Raw genomic sequence first — 6,000 nt, forward strand, 5'->3', positions numbered from 1 at the left:
AGAAAACACGTTACATAATACAGATTTCGTCATCAGAGGTTACTTTAGGTCAATACCCGATAATAACATACCGCTCAAGAATTCCATAATGAAAACAGCACATTCTGTCAAGACGCAAAGCAGCCCGACGCAAGGCTTTGCACATTGATTGTGACATACGCCCCCCCTTAGAATATTGTTGCAAACAATATAACAACACAATCAATACAAAACACACTACAAAACAATTAATTACTCAATAATCAATTCTCATAAGTCCATCGTTGCATGATCTACCAACGATAGCTTTTCTCAAAACAATAGTCACGTTTTCTGTGAAAGTTTCCAACGTCCTCAATATCTTCAGTGCATCGGCGAGCGAGATGACCCATCTTCCTACATCGGAAACACCTCCTCTCCGGACAGTCCTTGGCGAGATGACCTTCTTTATGACAATTGTAGCAAGCCTTTTCATCAAAAGGGCAGCTCCTGGCTATGTGTCCAATCTCCCCACATCGGTAGCAGTGGTTGTTACGGCGACGTCTATTTTCCGAAGGTCTGCCGTCAGCAACGCACTCCCTGGCGAAGTGTCCGCGTCTACCGCATCTATAGCAAACTCCAAATGGTCGTCGCCTGCCTCTTCTCCTCGGTTCTTCGCGCTCATTGTATCCATGACCGTGAGATCGTCGCTGATTATCTGCAGAACAATCTCGAGCAAAGTGACCATTCTTGCCACAAGAATAACAAGTAACTTCAGAATTTCTCTCAATAACATTTCCGATTATAAGATCAACTAAAGAGTTTTGTAAACATAACGCTTTCACAGTCCCACTACAATATGGTGTTTCGATGTCTATCATCGCTAACGGTCCTTGAATTGAAGTGTTATTAATCTTTATCACATGGCCAGTTTTTCCCGTTAACTGACTGTCTTTAACCAAATCTCTCCTCACTATTATACCAGTAGAACCAGAATCACGTAAAACTTTTACCTTTTTGTCTCCAACTTTTCCATCTACTACTGGCAGGTAATCTTCAGATATTATTTTTCCGCAAACATCTTCATCCGGTTTCTCCTCCCCAAGCGTGGGTTCAGGAATCATTAACGCACAACGGCATCGATAAACGTCCGTGTCTTCATCTTTTCCAGACTGATTGGATCGGGAGAACGACTTGTCTTTGCATTCCTTCGCTTCGTGTCCTTGCCTATTGCAACGATTGCACCACTTCCTCGATTCCTGATGATTTCTGTTAGTCTTCCTCCGGCAGTTAACAGACTTATGACCTAAGCCATTACAATTAAAACAACGTACTTCTCTTGGAACAGCACCTCCTTCAAAATTATTTGTTTGCTCCTCGTCATTATCGCCTGACAGCGTTTCTTCAGTCGACAACTTCTCATCATGAGCAACTAAGTATTGTTCTGCCACACTGGCTATTTCTTCTAGAGTCTTTGGACTTCTCTCCATTAAATAAACAGACAGATCTTTTGAACATGAATCTGTGAATTGTTCCTTAACTATAAGGTTTGCCAATCCGTCCAATGATTGGTCGGCCCCTGAAAGTTCAAACCATTTTAACAAAAGGTTTCTTAAACGTTCAATAAATTGACCTGGACTTTCGTGTCGTTCAGGCTTTGCCTCACGGAATCTTTGACGGTATCCATGCTCGGTAAAATTGTATCGCTTTAACAGAGCTAACTTCAATCTGTCGTAGTTCATGGCTTCTTCTTGTGAAAGTCTTGAATATACATCAAGAGCTTGTCCCGATAATAACATGCTTAGCTGGGTAGCCCACGTCGACTTCTCCAATTTGGCTATTGTAGCATATCTTTCAAATCTTAACAAATAACTATCCAACTCATCTTTTTCTTCAACAAATGATGGCAAATCTGGACGTCTAACTTGCGCCACAATAACATCTCGAACATTATCATTAGTAGAATTAGATCGCTCACCAATGTCCAGCTTTTGTTTTTCTAATTCAAGTTTTAACTTTTCCAATTCATATTGCGCTCTTCTTTCTTCAGCTTCTGCTTCGCGCTGCGCTCTTCTTTCTTCAGCTTCTGCTTCGTACTGCCATTGAGCACGTTTTTCTTCAGCTTCGCGCTGCGCCCGCTTCTCCTCTGCTTCGCGCTGCGCCCGCTTCTCCTCTGCTTCAGCTTCAAGTTGTGCTCGCTTTTCCTCAGCTTCAAGTTCTGCTTTCCTTATTTCACGAGCAGCTCTTCTATCTTCTCTTTCGTCAGCTTCTCGCTGAGCTTTTTGGGCCATTATCTTGTTATACTCTTCCATCACAAACTGAGACTTTTCATTGTCACTCAGCCCCATTCGTTCAGCCATGCTCCGTAAGTCTTCAATCATCTCATGTTTGACGGCATCCGCCATTTTGACAGCTTGTTGTTAATTTATTATTCTTTCAATAAATCTTTCGGTATTCTTCGGTTTTTCGGTAATCCCGGACGAGCCCCCAGAATGTCACGTTTTCTTTCTATCTCTTACCAGGAAAAAGACTTGGAAAGATTCAATGACGTAGTTTAATGGGTCAACCGAAAAGAAGTCAATTAAATGTCGAATAATTCTACTAGTGAAATGATAATCTGACTTCTTGAAGAACTTTAACGAACGGCTTCTCAAATAACTCTAATTTCTGCATCAACTACCCATCCACAACTCATAGCACAACTCTCATAATCAACTTATAATAAACACCATAATAATCTCAGAATCATCATCAGAATAATCAGAATAATAATTACACAAACTACACCACTATTTATATAGTTGGTTGTTCAGTCCAGTAACCTCGAGAAGGCCACGTAGTGTTGCATCACACGAACTCATCGTCGGTCACGTAGCATTTAAATGTAAACAACAGAAGTCTCTAGAATGTCACGTAGGGCCGAAGGTTGTAGAAAACACGTTACATAATACAGATTTCGTTATCAGAGGTTACTTTAGGTCAATACCCGATAATAACATACCGCTCAAGAATTCCATAATGAAAACAGCACATTCTGTCAAGACGCAAAGCAGCCCGACGCAAGGCTTTGCACATTGATTGTGACAATATTCATGCCATAAATGAAGCTGCACTAAAAGTACGAATACAAGATAGGCTCACATCAAGCTACTAAAACTGGTCAAATAAATTGGACGATGGATGGAAAGCGCGTTCTACTGGACAATTGTGCGCTTAGAAAGCAGTGGCCCATATCTTACTAAATACAGAGAAGTTACGTTGAACAACAAAATACAGAGATCATAGCAAGAGAGATAGTCGCTGTCCTATGACTCCACGTGACTCGTATCGAGAGTTTCAAACGCCGCCTTTCTGGCGACAAATGTGGGAGACCTAAACATGACGTTGCCAAGACGAATATGTAAGCAATATCTACGTAACGTTAAAATCAGAGAAAAAGCATTACAACGGCCCGAAACGACGATGTGTTTGTAACATACCGGCCCCAAAAAGATGATGAGAATTCTCATTTTCTTATAACAAATTCAAATTCAAAGAACAATTTCAAATCTTCATCTTCTATCTACAGTGTTTCCACTCGAATCTTTGGCATTGGCATAAACACTGTCAGCTAAACACTGTCTAAAAAATTGTAATAACACTTTTCAGTCTCAATTTTCGAAAGACATTTATTTAAATAGCTAGTTTAATAGTATGTAGCCTATCAACTGCTTCCAAAAAGAGCCAAATATTGAAAACAAAGAGCCAAGGGGCCAAACAATTTTTTTGAGGCCAACTACCTCTAAAAAGAGCCAAATTTCACAAATTTGGCCCCAAAAGGGCCAATCTGGCAAGCCTGGGCTCAGGGGGGCTCGTTCAAGCTTCTATTTTTCAGCTTTTCTGGCTGAACAACAACTTCTCGACTGAACATTGAACAAGTAATACTTTAACAGCTTTCTCACAACAGAACAGCAAAAAAAACACGAACATAAGTTGATAGCAATCGCCGTTTTCCCTGATTAGGTCCCGTATAGTTAGCTTATTCTATCATGCAATCTACATGGTAGTAAATCAAGCTTTTTGCAAAAAGAGCAATAAAGAATGACATAACACATTTTGTGGCTCTTTTGACATTCTAGATGTCCGCGTGTGATGTGGCTTTTGCATTGAATAGCTTTTCCCACCCATGTGCCCTAAAATTTAGGCTATAGCATTTTTACCAGGAAAGTTTTTGCGTAGCCTACCCACCGTAAAAAATAGCAGACCTCAAAAGAATTAACTTTATCCCTCCGAAATGGCTTCCAATTTTCGATTGTATGTTGACAATCCTTGTCATATACCAGATACGATAAAGTTGCTCAAGAACGTAGTAGCCTACTAAACATGATTGCTATAAGTTCTGCTGAAGCCGACCGTGGATTTTCACAAATGAACTTGGTCATCACACCGCTACGATCACGGCTGTCTTGGTGCTTATACCTTAGCCCATAAAACCAAAGACCTGGCAGACAGGCTATTTGTTTTGTGTAATCTCGTTTGCACCAACTTGGAATATGCTTTTGCTGTAATTGGAGTTTTTTAAACTGTTCGTTAATAACTAGGCTAAATGAGATTTTAGTGTAACTGTCACATTGGCAGCTTATTGGTTCTTATATAGCAAATCTGCAACCACAAGCGCTCATTTCAAGAATTGCATTTCCTTACTTTCCCATTGCAGCCAATGTTTTTGAAAGTGTGCGTAGGATTGGCTCATACAAATAAGTTTACAATTGAGTTAAGAGATTGGAATTAGCTCATGCAAATCGAGTTTCAAGTGTAGGGCTACGCAGTAAAAAAAAGCAAAGGAGATTGAGGTGTAACAATCAAGCCAAATTTCAAACTTATAATTTTATTCAAAGAAAATGAAGGGGTGTACCAGCAAACATCTATAGGATTGGCCCATGATACAAGAGAAGGATCCCCAGAGGATACACACTGATATAAATGAATCAACAAGTGAATAAAAAAATAACAGTTAACCTCTCAAGTACATGTAGCTCCACACAGAGTGAAATTTACATGCCTTTTGACTCTTTTTTATTTCTTTAAAAGTATTATTGACCCAAAAAGAACGTCTAAAAAGACATTACGAAAAGTAACTACGGACAAAGGCCAGTGTTTCGATCTTCCGATCTCTTCAGCGTAGTAAAGTGTCGAAACACTGGCCTTTGTCCGTAGTTACTTTTCGTAATGTCTTTTTAGACGTTCTTTTTGGGTCAATAATACTTTTAAAGAAATAAAAAAGAGTCAAAAGGCATGTAAATTTCACTCTGTGTGGAGCTACATGTACTTGAGAGGTTAACTGTTATTTTTTTATTCACTTATAATTTTATATCGGATTCAACCACGTTTTCACGTTTTGTTGCTTCTACCTTTTTCTGTACTTCAAGCTATGTTTTAGCATGGGTTGTTTTTCGACATGATGTTCAGAAGTAAAAACAAACTGAACAGTGTTTCCTTTTAAAAAGGTAAACATTGTTGGCTAACCTACACCGATTACTTATACATACTTTGTCTATAACAACACAGCTAAGTGTTAGAGCCCCCCCAAATAAAATTTTAGGAATGCACCCCTGGTTAGTAGCCTATATGTTTATCGCCAAAAAAGTGGACAAGCTTCATCAATGAGTCAAATGCAAGCACAGTTACACGTTTAAAAAAAATTGCATTTTTTGATAATTAGAGGCCTATATGCAGCAGGGTTGCCAACCTGTCTTCACCAAAAAAAGCCAGACCTAGTCACAAAAAAAGCCTAAAAAAAGCCAGAAAAAAATAGCTGGAAAAGCCAGTATAAAAGAGCTGAAACAGCCAAGAAAAGGCCAATTAGTATTCATTAAACATACATATATAAAAATTGCACAACCAAATAGTGTCCCACCGAACTTTGACTTCAGCGACAACGCAGAAACATAGTTAATGAAAAGACAAGCAACTAGAAAATTTTCTCGTTTCGGCTTCAAAACGACATTCGGTCGGACACTATAACTAAATATAAGTTAGAAATTACTGCTCCGACTGACGCTG

This window comes from Aplidium turbinatum, chromosome 14 (genome assembly GCF_918807975.1).
Source record: "Aplidium turbinatum chromosome 14, kaAplTurb1.1, whole genome shotgun sequence".
Classification (NCBI taxonomy): Eukaryota; Metazoa; Chordata; class Ascidiacea; order Aplousobranchia; family Polyclinidae; genus Aplidium; species Aplidium turbinatum.